At 51.2% G+C, this 21615-nt stretch overlaps 1 protein-coding gene across 1 annotated transcript in view; it reads left to right on the plus strand.

Annotated features, from left to right (window-relative positions):
• The window catches only part of SKAP1 (src kinase associated phosphoprotein 1), a 92016-nt gene that overhangs the window by 46783 nt on the left and 23618 nt on the right, over positions 1-21615 (plus strand). The gene's annotated exons all lie outside the window — the stretch shown is intronic.

Genomic DNA, 21615 nt, shown 5'->3' on the forward strand with positions numbered 1-21615 from the left:
GGATTTTGGATGAATTCCATGGATTGAATTTCCTTGGATTTCTGCTCAATTCCAAGAGAAAAGGGAAAGGAATAAATCCCTTGGATGGGCACAGGGATCCTGTAGGAGCTCAAATATCCCAGCCCTGGCACAGCTTTGGTTGGGATCCATCCGTGGATATCCAATCCCACCTTGGAATTCCGAACATTTGGGATTTGGGGATGTCCCAGCTCCAGGGAAAACCTCCGTGGATTGGTTTTTTTCCCCATAAAAATCATTTTTCCAGCAGAAAAATCCAGGTTTTTCCTTTCAAAATTGATCCGAAGAAAGCTTTTCCCGAGGAATTGTTGGGATGATCCCAGATTTTACCCTTTGATCCCGGCTCGTCGTAGGAATTTCGATTTTTTGCTGAGTTTTATTCCAAACCCCAGGATTTGTAATTAAAATAAAAATCCCCAACTATAAAAAAAAAAAAATCCTTTTCTTTCCCACCTTTTTCCCAGAAAATTCGCTTCTCTTTTTTTTTTTTTTCCCCTTAAAAATAAAAAGGGAAAAGGGATTTTTCCGGCCTGGATTCGCGTCAGGAATAAAAGCCGGAGAGGGAAAGAGACGGAGCAGGAGAGGGAATTCCTTCATGTGGAATATCCGGATCCATGGGAAAAGTCCCTTTTTTGGCACCTCTGCCTTGATTAACTCTGGAATTGCTTTTCCTGACAATTCCCGGGATTTTATTGCCCATTTTTTTCCCCACCTTTGGCATTCCCGGGGCATTCCCACATTTTTCTCCTTTTCCTCAGGGATTCTGGGGGTTCTTCCAGGGAATTTCAGAGCTCGGCCAGCTCAAATCCCATCCCGGGATGGAAAAGCCCGGGAAATTTTGGGATGGGAAAAAAAGAGGGATTTGGATCGGGAATTTGGGAAAAATCCCTTCCCTTGAAGGAAATCCTGGGAATGGGGTCCAAGGAAAATTTTGGGATGGGAGAAAAGAGAATTTAGGCTGGGAGAGAAGGACTTGGATTGGGAATTTGGGAAAAGTTCCTTCCTGGAAAAGTCCAGGAATGGGATTCAAGGAAAAATTTGGGATGGGAGAAACAAGATTTTAAGATGGAAGAGAGGGATTTGGATTGAGAATTAGGGAAAAATGGGAATTCAGGAAAAATCCCTTCCTGGGAATGGGGTTCAGGGAAATTTTGGGATGGAAGAAAAGAGGGATGTGGATTGGAAATTTGGGGAAAATCCCTTCCTGGGAATGGGGTTCAGGGAAATTTTGGGATGGGACAAAAGAGATTTCAGGCTGGAAGAGAGGGATTTAGATTGGGAATTAGGGGAAAATGGGAATTTGGGGAAAATTCCTTCCCGGCAAAATCCAGGAATGGGGTCCAAGGGAAATCTTGGGATGGGAGAAAAGAGGGATTTGGAAAATCCTGGATTTTTATTGGGATTTTTATGGCGCAGACGAGGTTTGGGTGTTGGAGGGACGGAGGAGCCACGGCCACGTCGGAATTTTGGGATGAGCTCGACCTGGCTGGGATGGGATCGAGTAGGTCCGGCTTAAACCCAGCCCGTGGAATTCCCATCAGGGAAAATCTGGGAATTCCATTCCTCCCTCAGATCCCGGAGGTCGGAGCAGGACCCAGCTCAATTCCTGCCCTCTGGAATTTCCATCTCTGGTTTTTCCCTGGGTTCTCCGTCTGGGAAGAGGAAAAATCCAAGGGAAGACAAATCTGGGAAAAGCTTCTCGGGGAATGGGAATTCTGTGGGCTGGGATTGTGGGAATGTGAGCATGGGAAGTTGGGAATTGAAGATCCCAGAGCCGGGAAGCTCCTGGATCTGGATTCAGGAGAAATTCATGAAAATCCAGGAAAAATTCATGAAAATTCAGGAGAATTCAGGAGAATTCATGAAAATCCAGGAAAAATTCATGAAAATTCAGGAGAATCCTGGAGAATTCAGGAAAATTCAGGAGAATCCTGGAGAATTCAGGAGAAATCAGGAGAACTCTGGAGAATTCAAGATTCTGGGAGAGAAGAGCGAGGTTCAGCTCCATGGCTGAGCTGGGAATTCCGTGGGCTGGGATTTTGGGAAGTTTGGGAGACCCTCTGGATTTGGAGACCCTTGGCAACGAAATTCCTCTGGGAATGTGGGGAAATTTCGGAGACATTTGGAGCTGAATTCTTCTGGGAATGTGAGAAATTTTGGAGACCCTTTGGAGCCGAATTCCTTTGGGAATGTGGGGAAATTTTGGGGCCATTTGGAGCCGAATTCCTTTGGGAATGTGGGGAAATTTTGGAGACCCTTTGGAGCCGAATTCCTTTGGGAATGTGGGGAAATTTTGGAGACATTTGGAGCCGAATTCCTTTGGGAACACGTGGAGAACACGGCTTGGATTTCCAGGAGCAGGAAAATCCAGAGCTACAACCCCGGAGAGACCGGAATTTGGGAATGTGGCATTCCCAACTTCTGGGGAGGAATCCAGGGATTTCCTCCTTGAGCTTTTCCCTCATCCCGAACAGAATTAAAGCCGGACTGGGCCAGGCCAGGCTCTGCCAGCTTCAACCTCTGGAAAAACACAGGGAAAACTGGATTTTTCCCATTTTTCCGTAGCCTCAGACCTGGATTTTTTTTAGGGAAAAGAAAAAAATTCCCTCTTTTTTGTCCTTTTCCCCTCTTTTTGTTGCTTTGGTTTCATTTTCCCATCAGAATTCCCGTCGGGAGAGGAAATTTGGAGCATTCGGAGGAATTTTTGGGAATTCTCTTCCATTTGGGAATCTTGGAGCGCTCCAGGGATGGGTTTTGGGGGAGGATGGAGGAAGGAATGGGAATTCTTCTTCCCGTTTTTCAGCTGGGGAAACTGAGGCAGCGGCAGTCCCTAAAATGGCAGAGAGATATTCCCAAAATTCCTCTTTTCCCAGGGAAAAGAATATTTGGGGATATTTAAATCAGGATATTTGGGGATATTTAGGGATGTTTAAATTGGGATATTTGGGGATGTTAAAACTGGGATATTTGGGGATGTTAAAATTGGGATATTTAGGGATATTTAAATTGGGATATTTAGGGATATTTAAATTGGGATATTTGGGGATATTTAGGGATATTTAAGGATATTTAAATTGGGATATTTAGGGATATTTAAATTGGGATATTTGGGGATATTTAGGGATATTTAAATTGGGATATTTGGGGATATTTAGGGATATTTAAATTGGGATATTTAGAGGATATTTAAAAATATATTTAAGGATATTTTATGAAGGGTATTTAGGGATATTCAGGAATATTTAAAATAGGATATTTGGGGGTATTTAGGAATATTTAAATGAGGATATTTAGGGATATTTAAATAGGGATATTTGGGAATATTTAGGAATATTTAAATTGATATTTTTAGCATTTATTTCCAAAAACCCTAAATCCCAGCAGTGGGAACCAGAAGGAGATCCGAGATTTCCCTCTTCCCTTTTTTTCCTGAGCTCCGCATCCTCTTTTTCCCCTTTTTTTTTTTTTTTTTTTTTTTTTTTCCAGGATTCTCCCCGAATTCTCCCAGGAATCCGGGGGCTGTGTGAAAGAGGAGCCGTCCCTTTTTTCCCAGGATGAATTCCCAGCGCCCGGGGCAGGGTCAGGGATGCTTTAGGGATTCGTTTTCCAAGGGGAAAAAAAAATGGGAATGCTGTAAAAAAAGGACGGATGGTGCCGGTGTCCGTCGGGCGAGGTCATCCCGCGGTCAAATCCAGGCCATTCCCGCCTGGAGTTCACGGCCTCGGCTTTTATTGGGAATTCTAGGAAGGATTGGGAACGCTGCGGTTTTTCCTTGGCAACTGCACGGGGGTGGAGCTCCCAGCGCGGGCTTGGGGGGAATTCGGGAAGGGTTTTAAGGGAAAATCCATCAAAAACGTGGAATTCTGATGGGAAATGGGAAGGAAACAACAAAAAGGGTTCGGCTTGGGGCAGGGAGAGGGATTTTCCAGCCCTGAGCCCACAGGATTTTCCAGCCCTGATCCCACAGGATTTTCCAGCCCTGAGCCCACAGGAATGATTCATTCCCCATAAAAATAATCAAGGAATAATTCCAGGAGAAAATGGGGAAATTTCAGGTTTTCCTCTCCTTTTCCAGAGGAAGTGTGAAGGGAAAGGGTTTTTATGGGAAAGGTGAACACACGGGGAAATCCCATCCCGGATTAGGGAAAGGAGGCGGATTTGGGGTGGGAAAAATCCGGGATTTTGTTTTCTGGGAAGGGCTGGAGTGGGGTTTTCCTGGAATTCAGGATTTGGGATTCTAAAGGTGCCGGAGTCCTAGGGAATTCTTGAACCTTTGGGATTCTGAAGTTCCCAAGATCCCCAGGAATTCCTGAACCTTCAGGATCTGGGATTTTCAAGGTCCCAAGATTCTTGGGAATTCTTGAAACCTCAGGATTTGGGATTGTCTCCCTAAAAATTCCGTGTATTTGTCACATTCCTGCTTCAGGATCCAGAATTCCCTGCTCATTTTCCCTCTTCCCGATCCCCTCATCCCTCAATCCCGGTGCTATCCCTGTTTTTCCCAGGTTTATCCCAGAAATCTTGATGCTCCCACTCGGGAGTTTTCCCAGAATTCCCGAGCTCGGGATTCTCCTCCCGACTCATCCCTTTGGATCGGGATTGGGAATAACCAATTCTTGCTCTGGGCTGAATCCTTGGGAATGGCTTTTCCTGGATTTTCCCTGCCTCTGGAATGGGATTAAAGCTCAACATCCCGCTTTTTTCCATGGAAAATGGAACCTTTTCCATGTTTCCCTGCCATAAATCCCGGGAAGTTTCCCTGCCAAGCTCAGCGGGAGCGGTGCCAGGATGAATTCCCGGTTTTCCGGCTAAGGAGAGAGAAGGGTCAGGGAATTCTCCTCATGGAACAGAGCTGGGAATTCCAGGCTGGGATCCGGCACCGGGAACCCCGGGAAAAGCACCCGGAGAGGGGAGGAGGCAGCGCAGATCCCAAAAGCACGGCGGGAGCAGGGAATGCCATTCCCAGGAATTCCAATTCCCGGGAATGAGGGTCCAAGGAGGGATCACAGAGTTATTCCAAAGGTTGTTCATTTCCTTGGAATATCGGAGCGGGAACAGCTTTCCCTGTGGGATTTCCCCCCGTGGATCCTTGGATTTGTGGGGTTTTCCAACGGAATTCTTGGAATGGGAGGGAATTGGAGGCTCCACTTGGAATTTTTGAGGCGCAATCCCTGATCCGTCCTTTTCTGGGAACGGGATGAAACTCCAGCACATCCAGTTCCCATTCCCAGATTTTCTCAGGGATTGGCTCCGTCCCTGCCCCCCAGAGGGATCTTTTGGGGTCGGTGGATCCATGGAGGGGGAGAATTCCCGGTGGTTTTTGGGGGGTTCATTCCCGGCCCTTCTCCTCTCCCGCTTTGGAGATTTCCAGCTGGGAATGTTCTCCGGGAAATGGCGCCACTGCCCCCTGCCTGCGGAGCCGGGAGTGACCGGGATACGGGACTGCCATACGGGATTTGGGATACGGGATTTGGGATACGGGATACGGGACTGCCATACGGGATTTGGGATACGGGATTTGGGATACGGGATACGGGACTGCCATACGGGATTTGGGATACGGGATTTGGGATTTGGGATACGGGACTGCCATACGGGATTTGGGATACGGGATTTGGGATACGGGATACGGGACTGCCATACGGGATTTGGGATACGGGATTTGGGATTTGGGATACGGGACTGCCATACGGGATTTGGGATACGGGATTTGGGATTTGGGATACGGGATTTGGGATACAGGACTGGGATAGGGGATTTGGGATATGGGATTGGGATATGGAACTTGGGATACGGAATTTGGGATGGGGATACGGGACTGGGATACGGCATTTGGGATTTGGGATACGGGACTGGGATTGGGATTTGGGATTTGGGATAGGGGATTTGGGATATGGGATTGGGATATGGAACTTGGGATACAGGATTTGGGATGGGGATACTGGACTGGGACACAGGATATGGGGTTTGGGATATGGGATTTGGGATACAGGATTGGGATATGGAATTTGGGATACAGGATTTGGGATGGGGATTTGGGATTTGGGATACAGGACTGGGATACGGGTTTGTGATACGGGATTTGGGATTTGGGATGTGGGGTTTGGGATGTGGGATCTGGGATATTGGATTTGGGATAAGGAATGTGGGATTTGGGATTTGGGATTTTTGGCAGATCTGGATGGGCTGGGAAGGGAATAAGGAAGTGCTCAAATTCCAAGCATGGAATGAGCTGGGAATGTTTCAGCACCTGGAATTTCTTGGATCATCAAGGCTTTAAAAAAAAAAAAAAGGAATTTCTGGGATAAAGTTTTGCTTCCCTCCTCCAAACCCTCTGGAAAAGGTGGATTTGGGATAATCCCAGGGATCGGGGAGGTTATTGGGAATTCAGGGAGCTTGGAATAGGATCCCAATAATCCCAAGGAGCATTTGGAGTGGGATCTGATCCTGTGGAAAATCCAGGACAGATGGGACATGGGAAAAGAGTGGGGAAAAGGGATTTAACAGCCGGGAAAATCCGAGGTTTCAGTATTTTAATTTCGGAATTCTCGGGATGAAGCTGCAATCCCCGGGAGCGGCGGATCCCGGGAATTTGGGGGCTGAGGATGGGCTGGAGATGGAGATCCCGTTTTTCCTTGGAATAAATCGGGATATGCCGGAGAACAGCAGCTCCTGTTGCAATCCCAAGGCCGGAAAATAATTAGGGAATAATGAAAAAAAAAAACAGGAATTGAAGTGGGAAAATCATCCCGGAACGCTGATTGATTGATTGATTAATTAATTAATTAATTCCGAGCTCTGCTTCCAGTTAACACCTCTGGAATTAATGGAGTCGCACGGGAGTGGGAATCACCGGGATAATTTTATTAGGAATAACCAGAAATCCATAACGTTTTTCATTCCATATCAACATTCCCAATTTTTGCACCAACACTTCCACTTCTACTCTCAAACATGGGAACAACTCCTGGATTTTCCCATAATTTCCCCACAATTTCCCCACAATTTCCCCACAATTTCCCCACAATTTTCCCAGGTGGAAAAAGCTGCTATTCCCAACAATCTGGCGTTGGTTTTCTGGGCAGGGAAGGATTTCCATGGAGTGGGAAACAGAAATCCGTAACATTTTAAATTCCCTATCAACAGTCCCGATTTTTCCACCGACACCTCCCATTCCACACCCAAACATAGGAACAACTCCTGGATTTTTCCACCATTTCCCCCCCATTTTTCCCCATTTTTCCACCTTTTTCCCCCCCATTTTTCCAACTTTTTTCTACCTTTTTTCCACCATTTCCCCCCCAATTTCCCCCCCATTTTTCCACCATTTTCCCCTCCATTTTCCCAGCATTTTTCCAGGTGGAAAAAGCCGCCATTCCCCAAAACCCGGCGTTGTTTTTCCGGGCGGGGGAGGATTTCCACGGAGCCGGGATCGTCGGAGCTAATTAGCGGAATGGCCCCATTATTTATCCAGGGACACGGAGTCCAATAATTGCTATTGCAGCTCGGAAGCGGCTCCGGGATATTAATTCCCGATTTTTCCTGTCAGCTCCGTACAGTAAAACTTCCAAATGGGCCCCCGAAGGTGCAGAAGCTCATTTTAATCCTCCTTTTTCTTTGGAATTGGCAGAATCTCCTTCCATAAAAGCCGGAAAAAAAGTGGGAGAACGGATAATATTTTGCTCCGAAGGAAGCCGTTAGAAAATCTTATTATTTTTCCCGCTCCCTGACCTTTTCCCGGCTTTCCGCTGGAGGAAAAGTTGCCTTGGATTTGAGGGTTGTGCTGGCAGAGAGGATTTTTTGGGAGAATCCAGGGAATGGGTTGGGTCCCTTCCCTCTGGAAGCAGGGAAAGGATGGATTGGTGTCCCCATGGAAAGGGTTTTGGGTGATTCCCATGGCATCGAGATTTTGGGATTTGCTTTTCCTGGGATTTCTCAGGGTTTGTCCCGTTTCACTTCCCATCCTGGCATTCCCATGGTATCAAGATTTTGGGATTTGCTTTTCCCAGGATTTCGTGGGAATTGTCCTGTTTTATTTCCCATCCCTGGACATCATTCCCCTGATGCGGAAGATTTTGGGATTTGCTTTTCCCGGGATTTCTCGGGGGTTGTCCTGTTTCATTTCCCAGCCCGGCATTCCCATGGCATCAAGATTTTGGGATTTGCTTTTCCCAGGATTTCGTGGGAATTGTCCTGTTTTATTTCCCATCCCTGGACATCATTCCCCTGACATGGAAGATTTTGGGATTTGCTTTTCCCGGGATTTCTCGGGGGTTGTCCCATTTCATTTCCCAGCCCGGCATTCCCATGGCATCAAGATTTTGGGATTTGCTTTTCCCAGGATTTCTCGGGGGTTGTCCCGTTTCATTTCCCAGCCCGGCATTCCAGGAGGATTCCCAAGGGATTCTCTGCTCTTTGGGGCTGGATTTTGGGTGGGAATTTGGGTTTTTCCCGAGGGAATTCCTGAGGGATTCTCCACTGGCTGTGCCCAGATTTCGGGTGGGAATGAGGGTGGGAATGAGTGGCTTTTCCCACCCACATTCCCAAGGAATTCTCCCCTTGCTGTGTCCAAACTTTGATGGGAATGAACGTTTTTCCCAACCAGGATTTTCCAGAGAATCCTGACTGATCCTTGAATGAAAACCCCAGGAATGGCACCAAGAATTCCCTTAAAATTCTCCTGATTTAAACCAATCCCAAATCCCAGAACTCCCACAATTCCCCCCAGAAAAAAAAAAAAAAAAAAGTGGGAAAAAGGCGAGTCCCCAGTCCCGAGAATTTCTCCGTGGGCAGGAGAGGCTCTGACGGAAGAAATAAAGGCGGGAAGATCCCGTTTTCTCGGGAAAACTCGTAAAGCCAGTCGGAATCCGACATAAACAACAATTTACACCCGGCATTTATCCTGGAAATTGCGGTTCCGTGCGGCTCACGCAGGCGGATAAATCAAATTTTATGGGATTCTGCGGAGTTCTTCCAGGGAAAGGGAAATTTAGTGGGATTTGAAGGCTTGGGAAAACAGGGGCCGTTCATCCTGGAAAGCATCGGCTCCCACATGGAAAAGGATAAAAATCTATCCCTCGGGATTGGAGCTTTCCCTTAAAAAATGCCTTGGTTAAATATTCAAGGGATGAGCCTGGAAAAATTCCCGGGTTTTTTTTTTTTTTTTTTGGCGTGTTCCTGGTTTGGGGTGGAAAAACTGAGCCTCAGACCCCTAAAAGAGAAAAAAACGGATTTAGGGATGATTCCATGATGCCTACAAGGGATTTAGGGATGATTCCCAAAAGGGATTTAGGGATGATTCCCAAAAGGGGTTTAGGGATGATTCCCAAAAGGGATTTAGGGATGATTCCCAAAAGGGGTTTAGGGATGATTCCCAAAAGGGGTTTAGGGATGATTCCTGAGTTTTTTGTGGTTTTCCTGATTTGTGGTGGGATAAATGAGCTTCAAGCCCCAAAAAATGGGATTTAGGGATGATTCCCAAGCTCCCGTGATCCTGCAATCTGGGAAGGAGCTGGAGCATCCCGAATCCCAGATTTCAGCTCAATCCCTCCTCCAAATTCCGTTTTTATCCCAGATCCCTCTAAATCCCAGCCAAAACCATTCCAGGACATCCATTCCCTGGGCAGGACGGGTAAAACCTTTGGAAAACTGTTGGAAGCTGAGGCCGCTTGTCCAAATTAATGCCAGCCTGTCATTAATTAATTGTTATTCATTAGAAGCCTTAATTAATCGCAGGATTTTGGGATCCCTGCTGCAAATATTCCAGAGGTTTTCCCGGGATGGGATCCCGGGGCTGCTCCAGCTTTTCCTGGGATTTTTTGGGGGTGGGAATGGGGCTCTTAGGGAAGGGGCTGCTCCCATTCCCAATAAAAACAAGGATGGAGCCAAAGGCTCGGAATGCGCTCAGGAAAGGAGGAAACGTTCCAGGCTCCGGAATTTCCATGGGATGGGCCCGGATTTATGGCCGGAGGCTCCGGTGGTGCTTCCTTCCCTTCGGGATGGGATTCCAGGCTGTTCCCAGGGCAGGAAGGAAGGGAGGATGGGAGGAGATCCCGGTGGGATCCGTGGGCACCGGGAACGCCCCCAGATCCAGGATGGCGACGCCTGGAAAAGAATTTTTTTCCCCCTCTCTTTTTCCCGGTTTTCCATGGTTTTATCCATGGATCAATGGTCTGAGCCTGGTCTGGTGGGAGGGGAGATCCCTGAAGATTCGCAATTCCTGGAATTCTGGGCTTGAGGGTTGCTCCCATCCCGATCCCATTCTGAAATTCCGTGGATCCTCAGGGATCACAGATCTCTCCAAAGGAATCCTCCCATGGAGCTAAAGATATTCCCGCTCTTTTTTCCCAAGGAAAAGAGTTGGATCTGGCTGATTGAGGATCATTCCCATCCTAATTCCTGGAATAATAGAAAAAAAATCCAGCCATTTTCATTCCTATTTTAATTCCTGGAATACCAGGGGAAAATTCCAGCCATTTTCCTGCTGGCACTGAGGATCACCAGGCCCTTCCCAGGAGAAGCTCTCCGGTGTTATCCCAGGGAAAAATTGGATTTTCCAGCTTTTCCTGGGATCTGGCAGCAGGCAGGGACATTGCCCATCCTTTAGGGTGATATCCCAGATATTTTCATCGGGAATTGCGATGACAGGACACAGGGAATGTGTTCCACGTGGAAAGGGAGGAGTTCAGGTGGGATTTTGGGGTTCCCTGGATCCCTGGAATTCTCCCAGGCTGCATTGGAGTGGATAACAGGATTTGTCCCTGCCCATGGAATGGGATGGGAACGAGATGGGAACAGGATGGGAACGGGATGGGAATGGTTTGGGATTCAAGGCCCTTCCATCCAAAACCATTCCACAATTTGGGATTTTCCCTGGTTTTCCAGCAAAAAATCTGGGAGAAAAACACCAGGGATTTCTGGGAGCAGGTGGAGCTCTCCCCCTTTCCCCCCTCTCAGCTCCAGGACAATATTCCATAAATATTTGCTCCGGGAAATGAGGAGGTGCCGAAAGAGCCCCGGAGCGGCTGGAAAATCTCCGGGAGGAGCAATCCAAACACACCTGGAGCGGGGATTGATCCGCGCCCGTCGCCATGGCGATAATCGCGGGATCCTGCGGGATCGCTGGGAGCCTCTCCGAGGTGGGAAAGGGAAAAATCCTGCTGGATGCTGGGCAGGTCCAGGGCTGGCTTTAGGGCTGGCTTTAGGGCTGGTTTCAGGATTTTGGGATTACCAGGAGCCTCTCCGAGGTGGGAAAGGGAAAAATCCTGCTGGATGCTGGGCAGGTCCAGGGCTGACTTTAGGGCTGGCTTTAGGGCTGGTTTCAGGATTTTGGGATTACCGGGAGCCTTTCCAAAGTGGGAAAGGGAAAAGTCCTGCCGGATGCTGGGCAGGTCCAGGGCTGGCTTTAGGGCTGGTTTTAGGGCTGGTTTTAGGATTTTGGGATTACCAGGAGCCTCTCCGAGGTGGGAAAGGGATAAATCCTGCTGGATTCTGGGCAGGTCTAGGGCTGACTTTAGGGCTGGTTTTAGGGCTGGTTTTAGGGCTGGTTTCAGGATTTTGGGATTACCGGGAGCCTCTCCAAGGTGAGAAAGGGATAAATCCTGCTGGATGCTGGGCAGGTACAGGGCTGCCTTTAGGACTGGTTTTAGGGCTGGTTTTAGGATTTTGGGAACCTTGGGCTCACTGTGAGCTTTTCCAAAGTGGGAAAGGGATAAATCCTGCTGGATGCTGAGATCCAGAGTGGTTTTAGGGCTGGTTTTAGGGCTGGTTTTGGGGCTGGTTTTAGGGCTGGTTTTAGGGCTGGTTTTAGGGCTGGTTTTGGGGCTGGTTTTAGGGCTGGTTTTAGGGCTGGTTTTGGGGCTGGTTTTGGGGCTGGTTTTAGGGCTGGTTTTAGGGCTGGTTTTGGGGCTGATTTTAGGCCTGGTTTTAGGGCTGGTTTTAGGGCTGGTTTTAGGGCTGGTTTTGGGGCTGATTTTAGGGCTGGTTTTAGGGCTGGTTTTAGGGCTGGTTTTGGGGCTGGTTTTAGGCCTGGTTTTAGGGCTGGTTTTAGGGCTGGTTTTAGGGCTGGTTTTAGGCCTGGTTTTAGGGCTGGTTTTGGGGCTGGTTTTGGGGTTTATGACACCTTGGGGTCACCAGGACCTTTTCTGAAGCGGGGAGTGGACAAATCCTGCTGGGTACCGAGCAGGCCCAGCGTGATTTTAAGCCCAGTTTTAGGATTCCGAGCCCATCCCCTCCCCGCGGCCGCGCGCCGCGTTCCCCGGCAGCCGCAAATCCTGGGAATAAAAAATGGGAAGCGCTTAAATGGTGAATGGGTTTCATGTTCCTGTCAGCGCCGAGGGTTTGTTCCCGTTTATAAACTCATCCGTTTGGAATGACATCGGTTTTATGGGAGCCATCAGCCCTGGGTGACGGCGTTCCCGTGTTCCACCATTACTGCCCGATTGGATTTGCAGTAAAGAACGGGAATGGGAATCGTAAATCTCCCGCCGGGAGATTTAGGGCTCCTGGAAGGGGCAATGGAGCCGTTCCCGGCGCTCCTGGAAGGGGGAATGGAGCTGATTCCCGGTGTTCCCGAGGGATGGAGCTGATCCCGGTGTTCCCGAGGGATGGAGCTGATCCTGGGGCTCCTGGAAGGGGGAATGGAGCCATTCCCAGTGTTCCCGAGGGATGGATCTGATCCCGGTGTTTCTGAGGGTTAGAGATGATCCCAGTGCTCCCGAGGGATGGAGCTGATCCCGGTGTTCCCAAGGGATGAAGCTGATCCCAGTGTTCCCGAGGGATGGAGCTGATCCCAGTGTTTCTGAGGGTTAGAGCTGATCCCGGTGCTCCCGAGGGATGGAGCTGATCCTGGCACCCCTGGAAGGGGGAATGGAGCTGATTCCCGGTGTGTCTGAGGGATAGAGCTGATCCCGGTGTTCCTGAGGGATGGAGCTGATCCCGGTGTTTCTGAGGGATGGAGCTGATCCCGGTGTTCCCAAGGGATGGAGCTGATCCCAGTGTTCCCAAGGGATGGAGCCGATCCCAGTGTTCCCAAGGGATGGAGCTGATCCCAGTGTTCCCGAGGGATGGAGCTGATCCCGGTGTTCCCGAGGGATGGAGCTGATCCCAGTGTTTCTGAGGGATGGAGGGGTGGGAAGGGGTGGGAGGTGGGTGTAAGGCAGGGAGAGGTTTGATCCTACTCTGAAATTCCATAAAAAAAACAGGAAAGGGGGAAGAGAACACGGTTTAATTCAGTTCCTTGGAATTCCGTAAGAAATGGGGAAAGTGGGAAGAGAAGAAAATTCCAGGAGGGAAAATTCTGCCCTGGCTCAGGTGGGGTTGGGATGTGTCAATCCCAAACTTTGGATCTGTAGGCAAAGGGATGAAGGAGTTGGAATCCAGGGGTGGCGCTGGAATGGCCCTGGAATGACTCTGGAATGGCTCTGGAATGACCCTGGAATGGCCCTGGAATGGCCCTGGAATGACCCTGGAATGACCCTGGAATGACCCTGGAATGGCTCTGGAATGACCCTGGAATGGCCCTGGAATGGCCCTGGAATGACCCTGGAATGACCCTGGAATGACCCTGGAATGGCTCTGGAATGACCCTGGAATGGCCCTGGAATGGCCCTGGAATGACCCTGGAATGGCTCTGGAATGGCCCTGGAATGACTCTGGAATGACTCTGGAATGGCCCTGGAATGACTCTGGAATGACTCTGGAATGGCTCTGGAATGGCCCTGGAATGACTCTGGAATGGCTCTGGAATGGCCCTGGAATGACTCTGGAATGACTCTGGAATGGCTCTGGAATGGCCCTGGAATGACTCTGGAATGGCTCTGGAATGGCCCTGGAATTACTCTGGAATGGCTCTGGAATGGCCCTGGAATGACTCTGGAATGGCCCTGGAATGGCCCTGGAATGACTCTGGAATGACTCTGGAATTACTCTGGAATGACCCTGGAATGGCTCTGGAATGGCCCTGGAATGACTCTGGAATGACTCTGGAATGGCCCTGGAATGACTCTGGAATGACTCTGGAATGGCCCTGGAATGGCCCTGGAATGACTCTGGAATGACTCTGGAATGGCTCTGGAATGGCCCTGGAATGGCCCTGGAATGACTCTGGAATGACTCTGGAATGGCCCTGGAATGGCCCTGGAATTACTCTGGAATGACTCTGGAATGGCTCTGGAATGGCTCTGGAATGACTCTGGAATTACTCTGGAATGGCCCTGGAATGACCCTGGAATTACTCTGGAATGGCCCTGGAATGGCTCTGGAATTGCTCTGGAATGACTCTGGAATGGCCCTGGAATGGCTCTGGAATGGCTCTGGAATGACTCTGGAATGGCCCTGGAATGGCTCTGGAATGGCCCTGGAATGACTCTGGAATGGCTCTGGAATGGCTCTGGAATGGCTCTGGAATGGCCCTGGAATGGCCCTGGAATGGCCCATCCCAGCTTTCCCCTCTCCAGGTTTCCAAAGGAATTTCAGGAATTCTCCATATCAATTGATCCTTCCTTGTGTATTCCCGGAAAACTCGGGATGGGTCTCCAGGGCTGCTCTTGGCTTTGCCCCGGCCCATTCCCAGCCAGCCACCAATCCAGGAATTCCTGCTGTGTATTCCCAGAGCTTTCCATGCCTCGGGAATGCCATCCCAATCCCAGGAAATATCATGGATTCATTATCCAGCCCTTCCATCCTCCCTCTCCTGTCGCTTTATTGTCGCTCCCACCCAGATTTCCTTGTGTTTTCCAAGGATTTTTTGGTGATTTGGCAGCCCTTGGCTGATTCCCCACTCCTGGAGATCCCTCAATCCAGGCAGGATCCTCCCGGTGCGGAATTCCAGCCCCTCTGGAAGCAAATCCAGCATTTTTTAACCCAGGAACAGCACAAAGACTCCCCCCGCTCCGTGGATTTTCCCCTCTTTTTATTTTCCTTAATTCACTGCCCGGTGAGTTCCTGATTGACTCCGAGACCAATTAAAGGAAAATTTAATGGGAGAATGGATGAACTCCCAGAGCTTTCCCGGCCATCCATCACTTTTTTATAGCGGGAGCCGGGAAGGAGCTCAGAACTTCCCGCTGGGAATGGGATAATGAAGAGGGCACGGAGAGGATTCCCGGGGATTGCCGGGATGCTGCTCCAGGCTGGGATTTACCACCCTGATCCCGGCGTTCCGGGTGCTGCAGAGACCCCCGTGGGGGCTGGGAAAAGTTGGGATAATGGGATGGGAAACCATCCCGGATCCGTCTGGTTCCGGAGTGAGGTGGATGTGCTGGCTCCGTGTTCTCCCATTCCATAAATCCCGGGAATCCACGTGTCCCAGATGTGCTCCAGGCTGGGATTTCCTGGGTCCCAGCCTCCCAGCAGCTGGAATGGGAGGTGGGATCATGGGATGGATCCTGAGGAGCCGTCACTCCCTTTGGATGCTCTCTCTCATCCCTGGTTCCATAGTGGGGTCGAGGTTTTGGCTTGGAGTTCCCCCATTCCATAAATCCCGGGAATCCCCGCGTGCCGGGATGTCCTTGGGATTGGGAAGGAGGCCACTGGATCGATCTTCGAGAGCTGGAATGGGAGGTGGGATCATGGGATGGATCCCGGGAACCATCCCGGACCCGTCTCATCCCTGGTTCCGAAGTGAGGTTGAGGATTTGGCTCTCCTGGTGTTCCGTCATTCCTTAAATCCCGGGAATCTGGCCGTGCCTGGCAGGGAGATGGGGACAGGCAGCGGTGACACCACCACGGGCCCGGCAGGACATCGGGAATTCTGTCCCGGCGGGAATCCGCTCCCAGTCTGGGACTTTGCAGCGTGAGTTTGTCTTTCCAAGGGTCAGGAGGGGCGTGGGGCTCCCAAAATCCCATCCTGGAGCTTTGGGGCTCCCAAAATCCCATCCTGGAACTCTGGGGCTCCCAAAATCTCATCCTGGAGATTTGGGGCTCCCAAAATCCCATCCTGGAGCTTTGGGGATCCCAAAATCCCCATCTCAGAGCTGTGGGAATCTCTGGGATTCCCAAAATCCCATCCCAGAAATGTGGGACTCCCAAATCCCATCCTGGAGCTTTGGGGCTCCCAAAATCCCATCCTGGAGCTTTGGGGCTCCCAAAATCCCATCCCAGAGCAGAGCCAGGCCCTTCCCAAAATCCCCACCCAAATCCCGCTTCCCATCCCAGCAGGATTTGATCCAGAGGCAGCAGGGACGGGGGGAAAAAAACCCCGGAAAAAAATCCCATAAAAAATCGCCGAGGAAATGGAAACCACCCGCAGGTCCCATTTTTCAGCCGTAACTCCATAATAAAAATAACGGGATAATGATTTTTTTTTTTGGTTTTCTGGGATGATATTAAAGGCCGGGATATCGATCCCACATTTCCCGGGCCTCGGATGGAGCCGCGGGTTTGACGGAGAGGGCAATAAAATCCTCACTTTCCCAATTTCCCATAAATGTCAGCTCCGCACGCAGGGTTACAAATTCCCGGCCACGTTCCCATCCCTCCCTTGCCACGGAATGAGGGAATGAGGGGAAAGTTTGGGATCAAATCTGGGCTGGGAAGGGGCTGTGTTCCCATGGGATCCTGTTCCTGGGAGGAACAGGAACAATCCCATCAATCCCAAATCCCTGAATTTTAGGGTAAGGGCCCAATGTCCGCCCTGGACACGGGAGCCCTGATCCCACCTGGATTTGGGGTCCTGGAGCCCTGATCCCACCTGGATTTTGGGATAAGGTCCCAATGCCCCCCCTGGATCCCAACCCCTGATCCAACTGGGATTTTGGGGTCCTAGAATCCTGATCCCAGCTGGATTTTGGGTTCCTGGAGCCCTGATCCAACTGGGATTTCAGGATGGGCGCTGAATGTCCCCCCTGGATCCCAAAACCCTGATCCAACTGGGATTTTGGGGTCCTGGAATCCTGATCCAACTGGGATTTCGGGATGGGCACTGGATGCTCTCCCTGGATCCCAAACCCCTGATCCAACTGGGATTTTGGGGTCCTGGAATCCTGATCCAACTGGGATTTCGGGATGGGCACTGGATGCTCTCCCTGGATCCCAAACCCCTGATCCAACTGGGATTTTGGGGTCCTGGAATCCTGATCCCACTTGGATTTTGAGATAAGGTCCCAATGTCCCTGCTGGATCCCAAAACCCTGATCCCACCTGGATTTTGGGGTCCAGGAGCCCTGATCCAACTGGGATTTTGGGGTCCTGGAATCCTGACCCCACCTGGATTTTGGGATAAGGTTCCAATGCCCCCCCTGGATCCCAACCCCTGATCCAACTGGGATTTTGGGGTCCTGGAATCTTGATCCCACTTGGATTTTGAGATAAGGTCCCAATGTCCCTGCTGGATCCCAAAACCCTGATCCCACCTGGATTTTGGGGTCCAGGAGCCCTGATCCAACTGGGATTTTGGGGTCCTGGAATCCTGACCCCACCTGGATTTTGGGATAAGGTCCCAATGCCCCCCCTGGATCCCAACCCCTGATCCAACTGGGATTTTGGGGTCCTGGAGCCCTGATCCCACCTGGATTTTGGGGTCCTGGAACCCTGATCCAACTGGGATTTTGGGATGGGCGCTGAATGTTCCCCCTGGATCCCAAACCCCTGATCCAACTGGGATTTTGGGATGGGCGCTGAATGTTCCCCCTGGATCCCAAACCCCTGATCCAACTGGGATTTTGGGATGGGCGCTGAATGTTCCCCCTGGATCCCAAACCCCTGATCCAACTGGGATTTTGGGATGGGCGCTGAATGTTCCCCCTGGATCCCAAACCCCTGATCCCAGCTGGATTTTGGGGTCCTGGAGCTCCTACCCAAAGATCCCCAAACCCCATCCCATCTGGAGCTCCCGACCCATCTCATCCCGGATTTATGGCTTTGTGGGAATCCGAGCTGCCATAAAAAGCAGTTCCCTGTTTTTGCGGCCCCGCCATCCTTTATCCGCTGTCACTTCCCAGCGTTCCCAGAGGCGGATGCGGCTGGAGCGATCGATGTTTTGTTTTATCTCCCTTTTTTTCCCAATAATTTTTTTAATCATTTCTCCCGCGGATAAATAATTCCCGGGAAAGCCGCGCTCAGCACTTTTGGAGAGGGGGGGGAAAAGTGATGAGGTCAGGAGAGGGAAAGGGAGGGAGAGGGGCTGGAGCTTCCCGCGGTGTTCCCGGCGGGAATGGGGCACGGAGCTGGCACCCCAAAACTGGGAAAAGGGGTTTGGGGGGACTGGGATGGGAAAAGGGACTGGGATGGGGACAGGGACCTGCCAATCCCCATCCGCTTCCCTTGGAATTCCCAGCGGGAATGGGGCTCGGAGCTGCCACCCTAAAACGGGAAAAGGGGTTTGGGGGGACTGGGATGGGATGGGAAAAGGGACAGGGATGGGGACAGGGACAGGGATAGGGAGCTGGCAACCCCCATCTGCTTCTCTTGGAATTCCCAGTGGGAATGGGGCTCGGAGCTGCCACCCTAAAACGGGAAAAGGGGTTTGGAGGGACTGGGATGGGATGGGAAAAGGGACTGGGATGGGATGGGATGGGATGGGATGGGATGGGATGGGATGGGATGGGAAAAGGGACAGGGATGGGGACAGGGACCTGCCAACCTCCTGTCTTCTTCCCTTGGAATTCCCAGCAGGAATGTGGACACGGAGCTGCCACCCTAAAACTGGGGAAAAGGGGGGGTCTGGACCCCCCTGGGACAGGGGATTTTAGGGATCTGCACAGCCCCTTTTTGGGGTGGAAATTTGGGAATTGGGATCCCAGCCCCCTGCTGCCGCTCCTGCTCCCGGCTCCAATCCTGAGCTTCTGCTGCTTCCTTGTGGCAAAATCTTGGAATGACACGGCCTTTCCCTGAATTCCTGCCCCGGGACGCGACCCCAAACCCCGGGAGAATCCCATGGGAGCAGCTCCAGGGTTGGGATCTCCCGGCCTTGGAATCTCAGGAGGGAAATCCTTCAGCCGCCTCCATCCCTGCGCTGACCTTTGCCGGCTCCTGGAGAATTCCAAATAGGAATTCTGCTGGCCAGCCCTGCCCGGAGGCCGTAAATATTCCCAGGAAGGTGATGGAGGTGCTTGATTTTCTTGGGATACGTTTTTAAAGAGCCGGGATGTAACCCCGGAGTCCCGGTGGCAATTCCCGGGATATTTATGGCAGGAAGGTCCTTTCATTCCCTTCCTTTTATTCCCGAATTTCAGCGCCGCTGCTGCTCAGGATTAAATGTGGAATTCCCGCTCTGTGACACCCTCAGCTCCCCAAAATTTGGGATTTTCCCTGGAATCGCTGCCCCCATTGGGGGAAAAGGGATTTTAATTCCTGGAATACCAGGGGAAAATTCCAGCCATTTTCCTGCTGGCACTGAGGATCACCAGGCCCTTCCCAGGAGAAGCTCTCCGGTGTTATCCCAGTTTTCCAGAAGGAGAAAATCCATCACTGGACAGGGAAAAATTGGATTTTCCAGCTTTTTCTGGGATCTGGCACCAGGCAGAGACATTGCCCATCCTTTAGGGCGATATCCCGGATATTTTCCTCGGGAATTGCGATGACAGGACACAGGGAATGTGTTCCACGTGAAAAGGGAGGAGTTCAGGTGGGATTTTGGGGTTCCCTGGATCTCTGGAATTCTCCCAGGCTGCATTGGTTGGGCTGGGATTTGGGATTTGGGATTTGGGATTTGGGATTTGGGATTTGGGATTTGGGATTTGTTCCCATGGCTCAGCATCCCAAATCCTGTTTATCCATGGCCAGGGGAGCTTCATCCCTCTGGGATTGTCCATGGGTGGCTCCTGTTCCTGGACAGAAAAAAGGGATGGGATGGATGAGGGCTGTGACCGGAGGAAAACGGGAAACCTCTGGAAAACCAGGAATGAACGGCTCCAGTTTGATCTCCAGGTGCCCCAGATCAGCTTTTCCATGGGGAGATTGGGAATAAACCCGGCAGGAATGGGGCCCATCCCTCCCGTTCCCTCTCTCCCTCCTCCAGTGGCTCCTTTTGGGACCGCAGGGTCCTTGGAGGGGCTCAGGAGCCTCTGGAAAACCGGGAATGAGCGGGAACAGCGGGGCCAGTTTGGTCTCCAGGTGTCCCATATCAGCTTTTCCAAGGGGGAATTAGGGAACAAATCCCGGCAGGAATTGAGGTCACTCCCCCCTCCCTCCTCCTTTGGGGCCGAGAGGTCCTTGGAGGGGCTTGGGACCCTCTGGAAAACCGGGAATGCTGGGGAAAAGCAGCACTGGGACTTTGATCTCCAGCTGCCCCATATCAGCATTTCCAAGGGGAAATTAGGGAACAAATTCCAGCGGGAATGGGGGGTGGGCTCTCCCTCCCTCCCTCCGGAGCTGCGGGGTGAAAGCTGAAAGTTGAAGAGTCCAAAGCCGTCAATCCCGACTTTCAGCCGGCGCTGGGAAAGGGAAATATTTGGATAAGGCGCGATCCGGAGCTGCCGCTGTTTACAAATCCCGATCCCACATCAAACGCGGCTCCCTTTGGGAAGCGCTTCCCGCTCGCCCGGCTCCTTTTGGGAGCTGTCACGGGAATTATTTGATGTTTCCCTCTCTCCTTTGTTTGTTTACGTTCATTAAAGTCGGGAAAATCCATCAAACCCTTGGCTCCGGTTATCCCGGAGCGCGCGCGGCCGCAGGTGCGGAGCGGCCGGGAATGATGGAGGATCCATTTATCCCGCGGGGCGTGTGGAGGGAATGACACATTCCCGATAAATCCAACCCCGTTCCCGCCCTTCTCCCTTCCCCCGGCCCTGATGGATGGGTTCCTTATCAGGAACACGGAAAAGCCGCGGTCGAGCTCCGGCTGCGCTTCCCAGCCGGATGCGGGGGCTGATCCTGGCGTTCCGCGGATTCCCGGGATGAGCCGGGATTTATGGAAGCTGTTCCCCAGCTCTGCTAAGCCTCATCTTGGTTAGAATCCCAAAAAATGCTGGATACCCCCTGGATTTGCCCCGCTGCGGGGAGTTATCCCAAGTTTCTTGCCTCTGGAATTCCCAAATTTGTTGCCTCCGGAATTCCAGATTTTCCTGCCTCTGGAATTCCTGAGTTTGTCACCTCTAGAATTCCCAAATTTGTTGCCTCCAGAATTCCCAACTTTTCCTGGAATTCCAGACTTTTTCCCAAGTTTGCTGCCCGCGGAATTCCCAAGTTTGCTGCCTTAGGAACGAGGCCTCCAAGGCCATTCCCAGAAAATGGAGCTTCCAAAGCCATTCCCAGGAAAACGAGGCCTTCAAGGCCTCACCATTCCCAGAAAATGAGGCCTCCAAGGCCATTCCCGGGAAAATGAGGCTTCCAAAGCCATTCCCAGGAAAACGAGGCTTCCAAGGCCTCACCATTCCCAGAAAATGAGGCCTCCAAGGCCATTCCCGGGAAAATGAGGCCGTCGGGCTAACGAGGAATGGTCGGAGCACACCTGAACGCTCCGGTGGAGCCGGAGCAAAAGTCGGGATTTACGGAGTCCCCGCGCGGACAGGAAAGGACGGGAAGTTTATCATGGATTAGGGAATTAATGGGGATGAATTCCCGCCCGCTGATGGATGGGATGGACGCTCCATTAGGGAATGATTTAGGATTTTCCAGCTCATTGTGGATCAGGGAGGGCTCGGCCGGGGTCGGAATGTT

Source organism: Vidua chalybeata, chromosome 26, assembly GCF_026979565.1.
Source record: "Vidua chalybeata isolate OUT-0048 chromosome 26, bVidCha1 merged haplotype, whole genome shotgun sequence".
Classification (NCBI taxonomy): Eukaryota; Metazoa; Chordata; class Aves; order Passeriformes; family Viduidae; genus Vidua; species Vidua chalybeata.